Here is a 21481-nt window from a genome sequence, read left to right as displayed (position 1 = left end):
ATTAAAGATGAGTAGGATAAATATGGAGACTGTTTCATAAATGTGCATGCCTTGTAGAGGGGCCATGCTAATCTGTCTCTGAATCATTCGAATTTTAGTATATGTGTTGCTGGAAAAAATACATAATCAAAACTAGCTTGAGAATCTGGCTAATGTTCAAAGTGTAAAAAAAGACCAATAAGAATATGTGAGATAAACATTGTATTTTCCAGTTATCTACTATTTTCCATGGTATACACAGATGGTTTGGTATAAACTGTGCTTTTACATATATCAAATATTGACCATTAGCTACTCTTAAAGTCTATTTTCATTGAGTATTAGCTTGTTGCTGAACATTAGGTGGAATATAAAGATAGCAATAATAGTGAATTTATTCTATCAGAAAACAACATCTGGGGCCGGCCCGGTGGTACAGTGGTTAAGTTCGTACGTTCTGCTTCGGCGGCCCGGGGTTCGCCAGGTCAGATCCCGGGTGCGGACATGGCACCGCTTGGCACGCCATGCTGGGGTAGGCATCCCACATATAAAAGTAGAGGAAGATGGGCATGGATGTTAGCCCAGGGCCAGTCTTCCTCAGCAAAAAGAGGAGGATTGGTGGCAGATGTTAGCTCAGGGCTAATCTTCCTCAAAAAAAAAAAGAAAAGAAAAGAAAAGAAAACAACATCTGCCTTTTATTCCAATCAGCCTCTTCAATTTGCAAAATCCTGATTTCCCCCACCAGGTAATAGTAACAGGCTTGTATTACTTTTGTCTTATAAATTTAACGTGAAACAATCTTATAAGAGGTAATATTTTTGCGATCTGGAATGTGGGTAAATAGTACTGTAGAGCAAAGTATTAAGTGTGTTTGTATAATGTGACTCTCCTTGGCTATAATTTAACCCTGAGAAAAAGTATTTGAGTTGGGTTCTGAACAAAAGAATCTCTCAAGGCTTATCATGTTCAATTAACAATGTTAGCAAAAACAATTGATATTCAATGTGCCCAATGTTCCAGCATTCGGTGTTAGTTTCAAGTCTTCTTCAAATATTCCACCTCTACACCCTATTAAACCTACATAGATTTTAATTATGATTGAGACACTTACTGTAGTTGAATTATAGTTAGAAAAAAACTATATGGACAGATTTTTAGAATAATTATTCATTGTAACAATTCAACTAATTAAATAATGTCCGAAATACTTTATTTAAAATAATTCAGCATAGTGGGGATATGTACAACATAAAGTTACTATATCTGGACAATTAATGATCATTTACCACCATGTTTTTGCTTTAGGTCACAGGTTCTTACTTAAATTATAACTGCTGTTTACAATTAAAAATGTCTTATTCCAATATGCCTCCCTAAATGAAAAGTAATGCATCATACTTGACAATTGTCTCTCTTCAAGAAAGACATATTTCTCCCCTCTTTCAGGAAAAAAAAAATTTAAACACTATAACTCCCATAAGTTCTTTTTGTTTTTTAAAAATTTTCCAGAGGAACACAGCTCTAATATCAATGATGTCTTATTGACGTCTTAGAAAATGTTTCTCCATTTCTTAAGCTTGCTGTGGTAACTTCATAGAGGGAGGAAAATGTTTCATAGGTGAAAAAGCAAAGCAGAATTCAAATCAAAGGGAATTTAAGTTCTGTTAATAAATAAAGCTGCCATAAATCCAAATAATAGGACTGACATTTTACTAGATAGAGTCAACCTAGTCTAAGTTACTCACTATTCTAACTTTAATTAAAATTAACAAGCGAATTAAAAGCCAGAAGTAAAGATGAAATAAAAGTCTCTCAAACATTCAGTATAAATAAAATATTAAATTGGTGAAACTCACAATGTTATCAGTGTTCTAGGTTTATTTTTAAACATATCTTAAGAATAGGGATCGTATAAAAATATTTTATGGTAGCATGTGTGAACTGAACAAGATATCTACTCAGTTTAGAGAATATTTTGATATACTAGTTTTATTCTAGTCCAATAGTAAAAGAAAACGTATAAATTCAATTCTAATTCTAACAGCATCATTGGATTAGGAAAAAAAACATTAGCTCTGTTTGCAGTTTAGTAAAAATAATAATGATAATAATTTGGAGAGTTGGATCTCACAAATTAGTAAGGCTTACTGAGTTTTTAGATAATGATTTGGTTTGGTTGAAATCCTTATTTTAGATAATAGCAAAGGGCTAGACTAATGACTAAATTATAGCACTGTGCAAAATTATCTTTTGTCTTTTGACCTATAATGTATATTCTAAATTAAGCCTAACATCCTTCCACATAGTATTTTCATTTTATTTCCTCTTTATACTTCATATGTAACAAGAATTAACTTATGCAGTAAATGTGCTACACGAGATTTGTCTTTAAGAATCTGATGACATTATTATATGATATATGACTGGCTGTACAAGTTCTGCATTGGAAAAGGCATCACCTAACAAGAAAGATAAATGTTCTGTCCATTGTGAAACTCCATTATATGTTGTTTAGGCAAGAAAATCATTGAAAATGACAAAAGCTATGTCAATCAAAATATAGATATTAAAAGTACTTAAATACACAGATTGATAATCCATATTGTGCTAAAAGAAACACAATAAGCAGAGTATTTTCTAAATTATAAGTTTAAGGAAGGTCATAATTCTTGCCCCAGGCACACCTAAATATGAAGCCTTTCTACCACTTTTTTGCAACAGTCTCACTGTAAGCAACCATCAATTTTGCTGTCCAGAACCCTGTTTCAATCAAAATAAGACTAACAGTGCCACAGTAGAATATCAATGAAATCTCTAACTTACTGAGAAAGCATCTTTCAGGATAGAAAGAGACAGAGTTTAGGTAGGAAAAAGATATTGTTAAGTTCCCCTTCTCAAAGCTGGAGGATAAGGCAATAACAATCTCAATTAAATCAATTTGGTGTGGCAAATATTTATTGGATTAGTAATATTTGCTGTTTATTAGCACTCACTATAGATCTAGTAGAATTTGGAAACTTTACACAAAAACATACACAAATACACACACACATGCAAATAATATTTATATTCACACATTTCCACATTAGCAGAGCCTGGTAGAATGCAAGTCATGTGGCAAACACTTACTAAATGTTTATTGAATAACAATTATTTAATCCAGTTTAATTTTCCACAGGTAACTCCATAAAAGTTTATTGTCATGGGGCCGGCCCAGTGGCCTAGTGGTTAAGTTCACATGCTCTGCTTCAGCAGTCCAGGGTTTGCAGGTTCGGATCCCAGGAATGGACCTACAGCCCACTTATTGAGCCATCCTGTGCAGGCATCCCACATACAAAATAGAGGAAGGTTGGCACAGATGTTAGCTCAGTGACAGTCTTCCTCAACCAAAAAAATAATAATAATAGGCTGGTGTCAAGATGATGGCATAGGCAGACTCTGAATTTACCTCCTATCAAGAACACAACCAAGTTACAACAATTCTTGGAATAATTACCCCTGAGAGAGGACTGAAAACTGGATAAAAAGCCCCTCTGCAACAAGGAACATTCCTGACTGAGGTGGAAGTGGCATAAATTCCTTTCTGGGGAGAAAAAAGCCACCTTTGCAAGCTGCAGCACTCCAGAGCTGGCCGGGAGCAATCCTAAGGTATGCAGCCTTCCCTGGAGGAGCAGGGGACTAAGCAGGGGAATGTTACACTATAGGCATCCTTTGGACTCAGCACAACTTAGACAAATCTCATAATATCTGGCTTTGCTGGCTATTAAGTACAGTGGGGAGTACCTCTAGAAAAGCTATCAGACATAAGCGAAAAAAAAGCCAGCTTTTAGAGGGCCCATGCACAAATTCACCCATTTTGGGAAGTAACCTAAAATCACTGGAAAGTAAGGTGCACAGTCCTTTGGTGAAAAGAGACTCACTTGACAGGCTATGGGTGCATCTCTGTGAGAGGTGAGAGTCTCCAGGGACTGAGACATCTGTGGCAACCATTAATGTGACCTAGTGCAGGCATGCTGACACAGATGCTGGTAGGCACCACTGGAATTCTTCCTCTGGCCTGTTAGCCCAGGGTCTGCCCCATCCACTAGAGTGTTGATTTAATCCAACTCAGCCAGGGCAAGCAGCCCACCCTAGGGACTGGCCCAACCCAACAGCAAGACTTCAGGCAACTTTTTGGCCTGCATAGACTGGGTGCCTGGATCCTCTCCAGGCAGACAAGTGGGTCTGCCTCTGCAGGGTAGAGTGTGCTTGAGAAGTGGGTGGAGTGGGTGGAGCATTGGTGGAGTGTGGAGGGGCCTCTGCAGTGGGGGAACTGGGTACATTCCAGGAGGTCAGGATGTGTGCATGGGCCTGGACTCTGTTGACAGTGTGGGTGGACCTGTGAGCTGTGGGGCTTATCAGTGGCAGAAGACCTGTGCTTCTCAAACAGCCACATAGAGGATTGCCCCCCATTCCAAAGCCTGAAATAACTGGGTGCTCCTGTGCCTGGGGCCAGCCCCACCCAGCTGCAATCCTGCGAGAGCCCACAACAGCCTTGCAGGCCAGAGCCCTACAGCAATTTTAAGTCCCTGAGCCTAGCAGCCAGTCATGCTTGGGGCCTACGTACATAACAGAAAAACTGCAACAGGAATGTGCTATTAGTCCTTGCAGCCAACTGTGTTGGGGCTCCCCACACCCAATGAGCAATGAAGTGACTGAAGTGTCTGTAGTAGGCACACGTAGCTTAGCATTACAACCAACTGGCCAAGGGGACAGATTAGACTCCCTGGGCACCTGCAGCAAAAGGAACTCTACTATAACAGAAAGATACATGTAGCCCACACAGGGGTTACTCCTGGAACATTTGGAAATGGTGATGATAGGGAAGTACACCTCAAAAGGAATCTCTTACATAAGGCCACTTCTCCAAGATCAGGAGACATAGCTGACCTACTTAATACATAGATATAAGTACAGAGAAAGAGGCAAAATGAAGAGGAAAAGGAATATGTCCCAAGCAAGGGAACAGGACAAGATCCGAGAAAAAGAACTAAATGAAACAGAAATAAACAATATACCTGACAAAGACTTCAAACAAAAAATCATAAGGATGCCCAGTGATTTTCGGAGAAGAGTGGATGAACACAGAACATCAAGAAAGAATTGGAAAATATAAAAAAGAACCAATCACAAATGAAGAAGACAATATTGGAAAGGTAAAATTGATGAGAGGGACGCAATAGCAGAGTAGAAGATACAGAAAAATGGATTGGCGGGTTGGATGAAAGACTAGAGGAAATCACCCAAGCTGAACAGGTAAAAGAAAAAAGAATTTAAAATAATGAGAACAGTCTAAAAGAACTCTGGGACAATATCAAGCACACTAACATTGTATTATAGGTATCCCAGAAGGAGAAGGGAAAGACAAAGGAGCAGAGAATCTATTTGAAAAAATAATAGCTGAAAACTTTCCTAACCTAAGGAAGGAAACAGACATCCAAGTACAAGAAGCGTAAAGTGCACCACCAAGATAAACCCAAAGAGGCCCATACCAAGACACATTATAATTAACAAGTCAAGAATTAAAGATAAAGAGAGAATCCTAAAAGCCATAAGAGAAAGGCAACAAGTGACACACAAAGGAAACCCCATAGGGCTATCAGCTGACTTCTCAGCTGAAACCTTACAGGATAGAAGGGAGTGGCACAATATATGTAAAGTGCTGAAAGGAAAAAAATCTACAGCCAAGAATACTCTAGCCAGAAAGGTTATCATTCAGAATGGAAGGAGAGAGAAAAAGTTTCCCAGACAAGCAAAAATCAGAGGAGTTTATCACCAAGAAACAGGTTTTACAAGAAATGCTAAAGGGTCTTATTTAAGTTGGAAAGAGAAAACCACAAATAGGAATAAGAGAATTATAAAAAACAAAAGAGGCAATAAAATCACAGGTAAAGGCAAAAATACAGTAAAGCAGCGGATCAACTACCTATGAAGGTAATATGGAAGGCAAAAGACATAAGTACTAAAATTACCTATTTCCATGATAAGAAGGTAAGGGATACACACACAGAAAATCAGAGGTGACATATGATATGAAAAACATAAAATGTGGGAGGAGGGGATCAAAAGAGTAGAGCTTTTAGAAAGAGGTCAAACTAAAGAGACCGTCAACTCAATATAGATTGCTATACACGTAGATTATTATATATGAACTTCATGGTAATCACAAACCAGAAACCTATAATAAATACACAAAGAATTAAGAGAAAGAAGCCCAAACATAAGACTAAAAAAAAGACATCAAACCACAAGGGAAGACAGGAAGAGAAGAAAGGAACAGAGAACTACTAAAACACCCAGAAAAAAGTAATAAAATGGCAATCAGTATATATTTATCAATAACTACTTTAAATGTCAATGGACTAAATGCTCCAATCAAAAAGCATAGGGCTGCCAAGTGGACAAAAAAAAATGATCCATATATATGCTGCATACAAGAGACACACTTCAGACCTAAAGACAGTCACAAACTGAAAGTGAAGGGATGGAAAAAGATATTCCATGCAAAAGGCCAAGAAAAGAAAGCTGGGGTAGCAATACTTATATCAGACAAAATAGACCTTAAAACAAAAACTGTAACAAGAGAAAAAGAAGGGCACTACATAATGATAAAGGGAATAATCCAACAAGAGGATACAACACTTGTAAGTATCTATACACCCAATATAGGAGCAGCTAAATATATAAAGCAATTATTATCAGACATAAAAGGAGAAATAGCAACACAATAATAGTAGGGGACTTTAACACTCCACTTACACCAATGGATAGATCATCCAAACAGAAGATCAATAAGGAAACACTGGCCTTAAAAGACACATGAGACCAAATGGACTTAAGATATGTATAGAACATTCCATCCAAAAACCGCAGAATATACATATTTTTCAAGTGCACATGGAACATTCTCTAGGATTCATCACATGTTAGACCACAAAACAAGTCTCAATAAATTTAAGAAGATTGAACTAATACCAAGCATCTTTTCTGAGCACAAAGGTATGAAACTACAAATCAACTACAAAAAGAAAGTAAGAAAAGGCACAAATATGTGGAGGTTAAACAAATGCTACTGAACAACGATTGGGTCAATGAAGAAATCCAAGGATAATCAAAAATTACATGGAGACAAATGAAAATACGACATGCCAAAATCTATGGTATACAGCAAAAGTGGTTCTAAGAGGGAAGTTTATAGCAATTCAGGCCTATCTCACCAAACAAGAAAAATCACAAATAAACAATCTAACAGTGCACCTAAAGGAACTGGAGAAAGAAAAAAATCAGCAGAAGGAAGAAAATAATAAAAATCAGAGCAGAAATAGATGAGATAGACACGAAAAGCAAATAGAAAAAAAATCTATGAAACCAAGAGCTAGTCCTTTGAAAAGATAAACAAAATTGACAAACCTTTAGCTAGACTCACCAAGTAAAAAAGAGAGAAGGCTCAATAAATAAAATCAGAAATGAGAGGCGAAATTACGATGGACATCTAAGAAATACAAAAGTTTACAAGAGAATAGTATGAAAAGCTATACGCCAACAAATTGGATAATCTAGAAGAAATGGATAAATTTTTAGAATCCTACAACCTTCCAAAACTGAATCAAGAAGAAATAGAGAATTTGAATATACCAATTACCAGTAAGGAGATTGAAATAGTAATCAAAAACCTCCCCAAAAATAAAAGTCCAGGACTAGACGGCTTCACCGACGAATTCTACTAAACATTTAAAGAAGACTTAATACCTATCCTTCACAAACTCTTGCAAAGATTGAAGAGGAGGGGAAGCTTTCTACCTCATTCTATGAAGTCAACATTATCCTGATACCAAAACCAGACAAGGACATTGCACAAAAAAAGAAAATTACAGGCCAATATCATTGACGAACATAATAAAGGCCATAGATGTCAAACTCACAGACAATATTATTCTCAATGGAGAAAAACTAAAAGCTATCCCTCTAAGAACAGGAACCAGACAAGGATGCCCACTTTCACCACTCTTATTAAACATAGTATTGGAAGTCCTAGCCAGAGCAATCAGTCAAGAAGAAGAAATAAAGGGATCCAAATTGGAAAGGAAGAAGTGAAACTGTCACTATTTGCAGATGACATGATTTTATATATAGAAAACCCTAAAGAAGCCTCTAAAAAACTTTTAGAACTAATAAATGAATACAGTAAAATTGCTGGATATAAAATCAACCTACAAAAATCAGTTGCATTTTTATGCACTAACAACAAAGTAGCAGAAAGAGGAATTAATAATACAATCACATTTACAACTGCAACAAAAAAAAATAAAATATCTAGGAATAAACTTAACCAAAGAAGTGAAAGATCTGTACACTGAAAATTGTCAAACATTGTTGAAAGACATTGAAAAAGACAAAGGAAATGGAAAGATACTCTGTGCTCTTGGATTGGAAGAATTAACATAGTTAAAATGTCCATACTTCCTAAAGCAATCTACAGAGTCAACGCAATCTCTATCAAAGTTCCAACAACATTTTTCACAGAAATAGAATAAAGAATCCTAAAATTTAGATGGAACAACGAAAGACCCCGAATAGCCAAACAAATCCTGAGAAAAAAGAACAAAGCTGGAGCTATCACACTCCCTGATTTCAAAATATACTACAAAGCTATAGTAGCCAAATCAGCATGGTACTGGCACAAAAACTGACACAAAGATCAATGGAACAGAATTGAGATCCCAGAAATAAACCGATACATCTATGGACAGCTAATTTTCAATGACAGAGCCAAGAATATACAATGGAGAAAGGAAAGTCTCTTCAATAAATGGTGTTGGGAAAACTGGACAGCCACATGCAAAAGAATGAAAGTAGACCAATATCTTATACCATGCACAAAAATTAACTCAAAATGTATTAGTCTTGAGTGTAAGACCTGGAACCATTAAACTTCTAGAAGAAATCATAGGCAGTACACTCTTTGACATTGGTCTTAGCAGCATATTTTCAAGTACCATCTCTGATCAGGCAAGGGAAACAATAGAAAAAGTAAACAAATGGGACTACATCAAATTAAAAAACTTTTGCACAGCAAAGGAAACCATCAACAACACGTAAAGACAACCTAACAATTGGGAGAAGATATTTGCAAACCATATATCTGATAAGAGGTTAATACCCAAAATATACAAAGAACTCTTACATCTCAACAACAAAAAACCTGACAACCCAATTAAAAAATGGGCAAATGAACTGAACAGACATTTCTCCAAAGAAGATATACAGATGGCCAACAGGCACATGAAAAGAGGTTCAACATCATTAACTATCAGTGAAATGCAAATCAAAACTACAATGAGATATCACCTCACTCCCGTCAGAATTGCTATAATTAATAAGACAGGGAACAATAAGTGTTGGAGAGGATGTGGAGAGAAGGGAACCCTCATACACTGGTGGTGGGAGTGCAAACTGGTGCAGTCACTATGGAAAACAGTATGGAGATTCCTCAAAAAATTAAGAATAGACCTACCATATGACGCAGCTATCCCACTGCTGGGTATTTATCCAAAGAACATGAAAACACGAATGCATAAAGATAGATGCCCCCCTAAGTTCATTGCAGCATTGTTCACAATAGCCAAGACTTGGAAGCAACCTAGGTGCCCATCAAGGGACATATGGATAAAGAAGACGTGGTATATGTGCACAATGGAATACTACTCGGTCATAAGAAATGATGAAATCTGGCCATTCATGACAACATGGATGGACTTTGAGGGCATTATGCTAAGCAAAGTAAGTCAGAGGGAGAAAGTCAAATACTGTATGATCTCATTCATAAGTAGAAGATGAAAACAACAACAAGCAATCACATAGAGACAGAGATTGGATTGGTGGTTACCAGAGGGGAAAGGGGGAGGGAGGAGGGCCAAGGGGGTGATTAGGCACATGTGTGTGGTGATGGATTGTAATTAACCTTTGGTTCATGAACAAGATGTAATCTACACAGAAATCGAAATACATAACGATGTACACCTGAAATTTGTATAATGCTATAAACCAATGTTACCACAATAAAAAAAAAAAGAAAAAAACCATAAATCCTATGATTAAGGAGATTCCAGTCTGGTATAAGGAATAATTAATGTATATTAATTATGTTGACTTTATTTTATAGTATGTTTTGACAAATAGACTTTGAATATTCTAGTCCCTTCAGCTATAGTTTTGCATTATATCATTGTATAGTAATGAATTGGAAGGATATGAATACATAAATACACATATATGTGCATATATATAAATAACATATATTTGTTTATAACAGGCCAAGATGAAGAGGGGAAAATAATTTGAGCAATTTGAGTAGTTTCTAAAATCTACATGTATTTATTTATGTAAACCATTATTGGATTTGCATGCCAACTTTCTGAACAGAGGAAAAAATATCAAAGTGTGCTCAACACAATGAGACACTACATGCCTACTTCTAGTGATTTTAGCCATTTGTTAACATCTGCTTCTGGTTGAATTCCTTCGAAGTGTTATTCCTAAAATTCAACATAAGAAAATCCTTAATCTAAAAATAATAATAATAATAAAAATAAATAAGAAAATAATTATTGTCATGTCTCCTCTAGCAACAATGTTATCTTTGTGAGGCTCACTGGAGACTGGAAGTTAAAATGGGAAACACTAAAGTATGTCTTCTTCCAATTGCTAGTCCTTATCACTTTGTCCCCACCCTTCCCTTCCTAAACCACATAGACTAAATATAGAAAGAAGTCTTTACTTTCCAACATATTAGACAATATCATTATAACTGTATTTTGGGTTTTATTGAACTTTGAATACAAGTCTTTAACATACTGAGAAGATACACTCCCTGACCTTGTTTGAGTGCATTAATTGCTGGGAGTAACAAGCTTGGAATCAGCATATAGAATGATATTCTACAGAGGTCTTCACTGGAAATGAGATGAGTTTATATCCTTAGAAAAAAGCTCAAAGAAGAATTTGGAATATGCCCACTAGCTTTCAACTGACATCAAAGTGAACAGAATCCCTAACACCTTACAAGGAGTTGGAGTTAAATAAGTAAGTGGAGACATACTCAGTTAAAAATGGAAAAAGGACAAATGGTAGATGGTACATCAAGAAATTATAAGAAAAGAATAAGATGAATAAATTGGAGAATAGCTTACAAAGTCACAAATATAGCAAAATAAAGAGGAGAGTTTACTAAATGATACCCAACTATTTAGAACATTACTATAGTCAGCAATACTCTAACACCAAAATTTAAATCAGTGGCATTACACGTTTCATGGCATTTTGCTTATACTCTATTCTATTTCATCATCCAAGCACTGGTAAACTTGACCCATAGCCACTCAACAATTACTATACATTTCTAGACTGAAAATGCTACGCTAATAAGAATGCAATAACCAAGGGTTGCTCTGGCATTTCTTTCATATCTTTCATTCAAAAGCAAAATTGGAATTTTCTAATCACTTCTGGTTACTGATAACAAGAAACAATAAAATACTTAGAAAAAAAGAAAAGAGAGCTTGGCATCACTGGAAACATGATTTTACCCTTAGAACATTTTTTAAATTACAAGATTAAGTATGTGAAGCCAGTTCCCCCAACATGTAAAAAGTAACGTAAGACAACAGCTGTATGAGCTTGAAGAACGCTCACCAGCCATCTTCTGTCTATCCTTGGAAAGTACCTACCCCACTTCTGCTATCCAACAATTCATCCTTGTAGCCTACTACTTTCATCTGTAATGTTCGATTTGCATTTAGATTGTGCAGCTATGGGGAGTCACATAGCGCAGTCTTGAACCCCTCCAACTTTCTTGCCCAAAATTGGCAAAATAAAATGAGTCTCTCTAGCTCTTTATGGTTATCTTCAAGGGACATGGTCTAGGAAATCAGTGATAAACAGGCAAAAAAATACATTATCCTATTTTTGCATTCTGCTATACAGAGAGCCCCAACTGCAAATCTCTTTAGATCATCCATTGTGAGAAAGCATTGAAAAGGAATACATTAAAGCAAAGGTTCTATTGAGATTAAAAGTAGAGAACTCTTCCTGAGGTAACAAATACTCTAAACCATCTTTTAAATGCCTGTAGGAATCAAGTCAGGCCATGAAAGACCTAAGCATCAGCTTGATCGCCCACAACGCTATGTATACATCTCTTCCAGGTTGTCAAAGTTATGGCCAATTTCATTGGATCTGGTGTCCCTTACTTCAAAGAGCCTATAGGTATCTGTCATAAGCTGTGGTATCTGGATGTGAACTCTGCTACTTAGGAATGTCACAACTTCAAAGCTATAGTCATGGGTGCTCCAAACGTCTAAACATGACCTAATGGGTTCCTTTCAAAACTGAGCTGCTGAGAACATGCAGGTATCTCTGACAGTATCAAGACAGAGGGTTTGCAAAGGAAACAAATGTAGCTCTCCTCTTTTCTTGGACGTGGGAATCCGTACACATCTCTGTCCCTACTTCTTTTCTTGAAAAGATAGAAAAGTTCCAAGTATACCAAAAATCCCCATTTACAGATTCTGATTTAGTGGAACTTTATGACATTATCAAATATTTTGCTATTTCTCTCTCTCTCTCTCTTAATTTAAAGCTGCACTGTATTTCAAGTTTTATATTGTGACTAGAGTAAAAAATCAAATATTGACATGAAAGACCTCTGAGAAAATCTATCCATGTTCTTACAGAGAAGAACAGCAATATAAGTTTATAAAAATTATTTAGTTTTGAATTATGATTTGTAGAAATTTTAGAGTCAAGCAAAAGTATAATACTGAGTTCAGCTCTGTTCTTTTCTTACTAATATAGATATGTATTTTTTATCAAGAGACTTTGACTTTCAGTCACTTTTATTCATTGTAAGCTTTCCTATCCTGAGCAGCCTAAAGCTATTCATCCTTCTATGACCTCTCTACCCGCTATCCCCGATTTTTATCTATGCCTGTCTTAAGGCATTTACACTTCTTACCTTTTATGTAAGTAATCAATACCTAAATACATGAATTACTTCTCCTACTAGATTCATCAAAGGGCAGGCAGGAGCTTATTCTGTGCCTACATTTACTCCTATAATGTTCAGTACAATTCTTTGGATATTATCATATACATGAAAATATAATCAAACATATAATAGGCTGAAAGATAGTTAACATATTTCTCAAATTACAATAATTAACAAGATTGTTCAGGGAATGGGATCTTATGGGTAGTGTCTATCATAGAGCTTTGTCATCAGAATATGCTCAAAAATGACAATTTAAATTATGCTTAACGTCCTGTGGTTTAATATCTTTCCAAAATATGTTAGAACAATTTCCTACTTTTGTAAATACAAGTTTACAAATAAAATGGGATCTTTCTCAGACGACCAGAGATCTTGCTATAGATTAAGGTCATCACTCTGAACATAACTAAGCATTGTGCCATACTACAGATACAGAGAGCAAATAAAATTGAAATGAAATGTGCACCAAACGAAATGTGTACTGATCCCAATATACTTAAATTGTCCTATCTTGCCATTCCCTCCTCAAAGCTAATTATAACTCCCCAGAGAAATTTGTTTAATTGAGGATTTAAAGTAGTTGATTTTCAGTTCATCATGGTTTTGTTGTACCACTACCAAGCATTTTCTACCAGCTCCACAGAATGAGCAAGACATCCAAATACCATTTAAAAATATATGCTATGAAAAATATATCACACACACACACACACACACACACATATATATATAAAACCACTGTGATAGAAAACAGCTTATAATGATGAACAGACATTCTGCAATTCTTCATGGTAATTGTGCACTTGTGCAAAAAGGAGCGAAGAATGTATTAATTATGTGAACAATACATGTGCAATCCCCCTCCTGCAAAAATATTCTCATTTCAATAGGAAAAATCTCATGATGCCAACTGATTTTCAAATGTCGGCTTTGTATTCTCTACTGTTCACTTCCCATTCATCATCTGCATTGATTTTGCTGTATTCATTCTGCTTTTGTGTCAATATAACACAAAAATATAACAACCAAAACATCACTCCCAAGGAAGGAATGTACTCTATTCTAAGGATAATATTTGTTTTATACAAAAATACATTGAAGTGAAATATAGAGAAACTATTGAATTCAAAGTGAGCTAATGAGGCATTCTTCTTATATTTTTATAGTTTAATCTGTAATTTTTCCTTCTCTTTTCTTCTCTATCTTATTACATTTGTTTTTATATCATTAATATTTTCAATTAAATGGAAAACCAACAATACTTTTTTGTCTACATGCATAGATGGGAACTCTCCAACGACACACCTCTGTTGATAGCCTCCTATAATTTGTACATAAAGTTTTTGGTCAAGGTTCTGCTAATATTTTCCAAAATAATTATCTTTTTTCTAAGAAGTTCTAAGCCTATATTATTTTTCCGTAGGTGATAAAGAAAACTTATCCAATGAGTAAGAGACCAAAGTTTTGAAAGGGTAAATTTCAAAAACAAATTAGACCTCTGATGACATGAACTCCAAGGAAAATCAAATACAATACTCCTTCTATGAATTTGTAATTGCATACCAGAAAGCAAAGAATAAGATAAACATTTTTCTGTTTGTTTTTCACTTTCACAGAAACTCCATCCTTATATGCTTTTAGATGGTCACATTTTGCTGACATTTACAAACATTTCATGTTGATCTTACATGGGTCACATCAATCATCTATACAGTTTCAATGACACTTTGTTAAATAAACTGTCATGAAAGATTTATAGAGAATTTGATAAAAGTAAAGAAGATGTAGTTTAGCTTTTAAAGATGCATTACCCTTTTTCTGAGGTGTAATATCACTTCTAAAACACCATTAAGCTTTTCTAGCAATAAGTAAATAAAAAATCCCTTTCTCCCACACTTTTATTTGCATAACATTCTTCTTCCTCCAAACGTTGGAGGTGAGAGTAGGAAGGAGACAACCTCTCCCCAATTCCATACTCCCTGGATTTAATGGTTGTACACTGACCCCATTTTAAGAAACATTACACGTATGTTAACAACATTCAGAATTTATTCACTAAGGAATAATTAAATAAATATGAGTCCTTAACCCCTTCATGCAAACACGTGCTTCCCTCAAAAACTTGAATCCTTGCATTCTGAATGGGGTGGTATATGATGACAAAGATGACACAAATTATTCCTCACACATTATTGAGGCATTCAAGTGGAGGAGGGTTACTAAAAACTACACTGGAATTCATTGATTTCTGAATGTGAATAATTACAATGTGAGACCATTTAATTCAATTTCAAGCTAGCACCTGCCTTAAGCACCTGGCTAGTTTTGTTGTTCAAAGTTTTCTTCATGAAGTTAAAAGTGGGTACTACTTTGAAGTAGACTTGTAAAGAGTCACTCAGTTTCTACCAATTTGTGCAAAGCAAACAATAACGAGATCATGTTGCAATTATGTTCACAATCATATATCTCATTGCGGTGGGAGAGTAGGCAATAAGGATTTAGTTAACGTCATGGATCTCTTTTTTTTTTTTTCATTTTCCATACGAATTTGTTGAAAAGTACTAATTTAGAGTATAATTTTCCAAATTGTGTCACTGTTCTAGTTCTTGTAAGTTTCCTTGCTTAATGTTCTACTTGCTGACAGATCTGGGTTATTTCCCTTGCTATCAGTTCTCAGGAAAAATTTTAAATTTTCAGATCAATGAGTTTTGTTGCCTGTATAACAAAGATACATTCTGGTAATGAATAATTTATAACCTAAAAATTTTAGACCTGTATATTTAAAAGAGCAAATTATACATGCTAGAATCCAAGAATATAAGTACTTAGTACAGTATCTTGCATGTGATAAGTGCATAATATTTATTCAATATTAAGGCACGTAGTGGTTATGTTTCTAAAGACAAGATTTGACCTGTAGTATAATCAAATACATGTTATAAAAATAAGCTCTAACGTAATAGAATTCACCTCTACAGATGGTTAGAGTACATGAAGTATTCTTTATGAAAGAAAGCCCAGAGAAAACTTAAATCTCAAACATAGCATTTATAACTCGTTTACACAACAGTTTGAAATTTAGTAATCTTATAGTAATAAAATAGTATTCTATATAGAAATAACAGTAGAAAATGTTTTCTATTTTTAAGACCACATTTCTCCTTTGATAACACTGACTAAATTATTGTTACATCTTTTAATATCAAAATATCTCTTTTCTTAAGTTTCTTTCCTTAAGAACCACAGTGAGCCTTGTCATGTCTTATTGAGGAGGTAACTGGCTGAGGTTTTCAGCTCTTGATTCTCTTTTATTTTTAAGTAACCAGCTCTTCATTTGTTATGAACTCAAGGGAGAAGTTTCTGAGTTGTTAAGACTGAAGGGGAGCAAACTTGATTTTCAAATTAAGGCTTGACTAGCAATTCAATTGTAGAAACACATTTTGAGAATTATTGGACAATTCTATAGTAGTTAAACAGTGACTAATGAGGAAATTAATAATATAATATAAAGACAACTTCTTATTGTAGTCCTATAAAAAGAAAGTCAAGATCCTGTTAATGGCATTTTTATTTTATCAGAGAGAATTTGACTAAAGGAAGTTAACTTTGGGAACAGGAATGCTAAGCGTTCTACTTAATAGCACCAGGCCTATACACTTACTATCACGTCAGAGCTGTCTCCATTACAAAACTATTGCCATTCGAATCATTAGATCTGGTAAACTGAAATTTAGGGACCTCTCATTCCCGACGTAAAACTACACATTATCTAAGAAAGCAGAGACGACAAAGATTGAACCAGGATATTTTAATTATCTCTAATATTTACAAGCTAAGTTTGCTAAGTTAAAGGTCAGTAAAATATATTTGCATCCTACGTCAGTTTGTCACACAAACTTGGAGGTTAGTAAAATACATTTGGATCTTCATGAATCCAAATGAGCAAATATATGAAGCCTACAGCATGGTTCCAGGTACATAGTGGGTGCTCAAAGATTGTTTTTAAATAACTGAAAGGATTCTCTTGGAAAGCATTTCAAAGAAACAATTAAAGTGATTGCAAAAGTATAATTAACCCTTTTATATTTTGGGGGGGGAAGCATCCAGATGCCTTCTAACGGTCTTTAAGAGTTCATACAGCTTCTATAAATATCTCTTCCAATCTACAACTTAAGCTTCAAATGAAAACCAGTTTTACACGAGTAAAATGTGTTATAAAACAACTGAAGAACAAAATAGCATGATATTTTCATGTTTGAGGTGAAAAGTTAAATTTTGGAATGTTACATGATTTGTAATCAATTATTTATGATTAAAAGTATCCTTCTTATTCATTTTACTTTAAAATACCTTAAGCCCTTACACCATAAGTAATGCTTCTGTATGGTAAATTTTGCCTGACATGCTTAACCCTTTATCTTCAAAGAAATCTTTATAATTTTTTCCAATTATACTATATCTAGCTCTTTCTGTTATAAATTCTTTGGTACAGACTTGAACATGAAATCAACTTCCAAAACCCATTATAAATATCTCCTATTTACACAAACTGAATATTCACTGAAAATTGAAATACCGTATTATTTCATGACCACATTGTCACTATCAGAAGTCCTAAGATGACCTAGTATTAGTTTCCCCTTAGGAATAAAACCATATTCTTTAACTTGAATCAAAAAACAGGCCACAACCAAAACAAGTGTCCTCTGTCGCTATATTTCTTCAGTCCATTCTCTCTTTCATTAATCACGTTCTATCACCTCCTGACACTGGATGAGCAGCTTTATTTCCAGATTGTGTGTTATCCTTCCACATTACTAACAGGGTCTTAATATAGTCCTAGTTAAAGACATACAATTCCTATTATGAATGCCAACTTGAAGCATATTTTTTGACCTGGAGCTTTTTCCAATATTTAGCTTTTCAAAGAAAACTTTATTACATAAAATATGATGCAAAAAAGAGCATAAACTATTATATATTTCTAAAAGTAGGAAGAGATTGGATGATTCTTTTATAAGTTTAGACCTCAAGAGGGTAAAAAGAGCAATGCGCATGAGAGTGGTCAGGGAATGCTTTTCTGATAGGGTAGCATTTGAGCATGAATAAAATGAGTGGGCATGCACCCTAAATATTGGGTGAGAACATTTTAGGCAGAAAGTGGAGAAAGTGCAAAGGTCCTGAAGCCAAGATTTTAAGGCCTAGTCTGGTGAGAGAAGAGTGAAAGTTTTGTACTCGCTGATATTTGAAAGAACATCCTAAAGTCATTTTCATTTGTTTCCCTGACTTTTTTCCCCATAGCATTTATCTCATATGACTTATAATTTATTTGTTTACTTGTTTATCATCTATCTCCCTTAACTATAATCTGTCATTTTGTTTTGTTCATTATTATATTTCTGTGCCTAGAACAAAACTTAGCACATGTGATCAATAATTTTTTTAATTAGTAAATAAACTTAAATTTAGTAGGTTGTATTTAGGTACACACTACATTTAAATTTACACAACAGTGCAAGCTAAATTGATTGGTGAGATTCTTGCATGTGGGCGACCTTGCCCCTGAATGCCTCGCTGCACTCAATCACTCAGAGCTAAGCACAGTTGTTCTCTAAAAGGCCCTGGCTCATGATCCCTTCTCTCAATCTGGCTGAGATAACATGCCATGTAGTACTCTGGTCCTTACTATTACTGTTACTCACGGAACGGCTCTATGTCCTCCGGATCCAGAATTTCTTGAGTACCACAGGCTTCTGAGATGACTCATCTTTCCTATACCCTCCTTTTGCCATCTGCTTAAGGCTGCATTCTGACTAAATTATTGAGGCAACTCTTAAACCCTCACTCTCATATTCTGTTCCATAGGTGGAGGGAGGCAGAAGACAGTGCCATCATAACTATATTTGACTATACCTAGGCATATCATGTTCAAACTGCAGAAAGTCAAAGATAAAGAAAAAATCGTGATAGAAGTCATATTTTTAAAAAACCCTTGCCTATAGAAGAGCAAAGATAAGAGTTACATCTGACTTCTCTTCAGAAGCCAAGCAAGAAGAGAGTTGAGAGAAACATCTAAAGTGTTGAAATTTTTTCCAAACCACCAACTTAAAATTCTGTATTCTGTGAAATTATCCTTCAAAAGTGAAGGAGAAATAGGCTTTCCCAGACAAACAAAAATTGAGGAGATTTGTTGCCAGTAGAACTGCCTTGCAAAAAAAAAGTGATTAAAATAAGTTATCAGAGAGAAGGAAAATGACGTAGGTCAGAAATTCAAGACTACATAAAGTACTGAGCATTTGAAAAGGAATAAGTGAAGGTAAAATAAAAACTTTAACTTTTCTCATTCTTAACTTATATAACAGATAATAGTTTGTTCAAAATTATAACAATGCATTCAATGATTATAGCTTTTGTATAAGTGAAATGAATGACAGCAATGGTACAGGGACATGAGGGAGGAATTAGAAATATTTTGTTATTATAACATAGTTATCCTACCTGGGAAGTTGTATAATGCTATTTGAAAGTAGCCTTAGGTTAGTTTTTTATTTTTTCCCTTCTTCTTCTCCCCAAAGCCCCCCAGTACGTAGTTGTATATTCTAGTTGTGAGTGCCTTTGGTTTTGCTATGTGGGATGCCACTTCAGCATGGCCTGATGAGCAGTGCCATGTCCGAGCCCAGGATCCGAACCAGCAAAACCCTGGGCCACTGAAGTGCAGCGCGTGAACTTAACCACTCGGCCACCGGGCCGGCCCCTGGGTTAGTTTTAAACGTATATTGCATACACTGTGTCAATCCCTAAAAAAATTTTTTAAAAATTAAGTATAATGGATAAGCTAAGAAAAGAGAGAAAATAGGATAATATAAAATGCTCAAATAAAACCAGAGAAGGCAGAAGAGTGGAAGACAAAAACAGAAATAACAAGAACAACAAACAGAAAACAGTAACAAATATGGTAGACATTAATCCAACTATATCAATAATCACATTAATGTCAGTGGTCTAAAATATAACAAAAGACAGGCATTGTCAGGGTGGATCAAAGAAAAAGACCCAACTATATGTTGTCCACAAGAAATCCACTTTAAATATAAAGATGTATGTAGATTACAAGCAAATGGAGGAGAAAGATATACCATACTAACACTACTCAGAAGGAATTTGGCATAGCTGTATTGATTTCAGACAGAGAAGACTGCAGAGCAAGGAAAATTATTAGGGATAAAGAGGGCCACTGGGGCCGGCTCCGTGGCCGAGTGGTTAACTTCGCGTGCTCCGCTGCGGTGGCCCAGGGTTCGGATCCTGGGCGCGGACATGGCACCGCTCGTCAGGCCACGTTGAGGCAGCGTCCCACATCCCACAACTAGAAGGACCTGCAACTAAGATATACAACTATGTACGGGGGGGTGGGGGGTTGGAGAGAGAAAGCAGAAAAAAAAAAAGATTGGCAACAGTCGTTAGCCCAGGTGCCAATCTTTAAAAAAAAAAAAAAAGAGGGCCATTACAAATGATAAAACGGCCAAATATCCATAAGACGTAACTATCTTTAATGTGTATGCATCTAAAAATAGAGTATTCAAGATATGTGAGGCAAAAACTGATAGAACTGCAAGGAAAAATAAATGAATCCACTATTATAGTTGTAGACTTCAACACCCCTCTGTGAGAAATGGACAGATCCAGCAGGCAGAAAATCAGTAAAGACATAGTTGAACTCAACAGCACCATCAATCAACTGGATGTAATTGACATCTATAGACTACTTCATCCAACAAAAGCAGAATACACATTATTCTCAAGCTCACATGGAACATTCACCAAGATGGACCACATTTGGGGTCATAAAATACCTTAACAAATTTAAAAGAAGAGAAATCATACAATGTCAGCTCTTAGACCATAACGGATTTAAAGTAGAAATTGGAAACAGAAAGATAGCTGGAAAATTCCAAAATACTTGGAAATTAAACAACAAACTTCCATATAACACATATGTTAAAGAAGAACTCCCCAGAGAAATTAAAAAATATTTTGAACTAAATGAAAATGAAAATACAACTTATCCAAATGTGTGGGATGGAATGAATGCAGCGTTCAGAGGGAAATTTAAAGCACTGAACGCATACTTCAAGAAAAAGTAGGGGCCGGCCCAGTAACGCAGCGGTTAAGTTCGCACATTCTGCTTTGGCAGCCTGGGGTTGGCTGGTTTGGATCCCGGGTGCAGACATGGCACCACTTGTCAAGCCATGCTGTGGTAGACATCCCACATATAAAGTAGAGGAAGATGGGCATGGATGTTAGCTCAGGGTCAGTCTTCCTCAGCGACAAGAGGAGGTTTGGCAGCAGTTAGCTCAGGGCTAATCTTCCTCAAAAAAAAAAAAGAAAGAAAAAGAAAAAGTAAAGATCTAAAATCAA

General features: G+C 35.5%; 1 protein-coding gene and 1 non-coding gene across 8 annotated transcripts in view; both read right to left on the bottom strand.

Annotated features, from left to right (window-relative positions):
• DACH2 (dachshund family transcription factor 2) overlaps positions 1–21481 on the bottom strand; it is a 471032-nt gene that overhangs the window by 266831 nt on the left and 182720 nt on the right. The gene's annotated exons all lie outside the window — the stretch shown is intronic.
• On the bottom strand, positions 19–122 carry LOC111771687 (U6 spliceosomal RNA). The gene has a single exon (XR_002805615.1). It is a non-coding gene; the product is annotated as a U6 spliceosomal RNA (small nuclear RNA).

Source organism: Equus caballus, chromosome X, assembly GCF_041296265.1.
Source record: "Equus caballus isolate H_3958 breed thoroughbred chromosome X, TB-T2T, whole genome shotgun sequence".
In the NCBI taxonomy this organism is placed as follows: Eukaryota; Metazoa; Chordata; class Mammalia; order Perissodactyla; family Equidae; genus Equus; species Equus caballus.
Note: the sequence above shows the minus strand (reverse complement) of the source record. Positions and strands in the feature narration are given on the sequence as shown.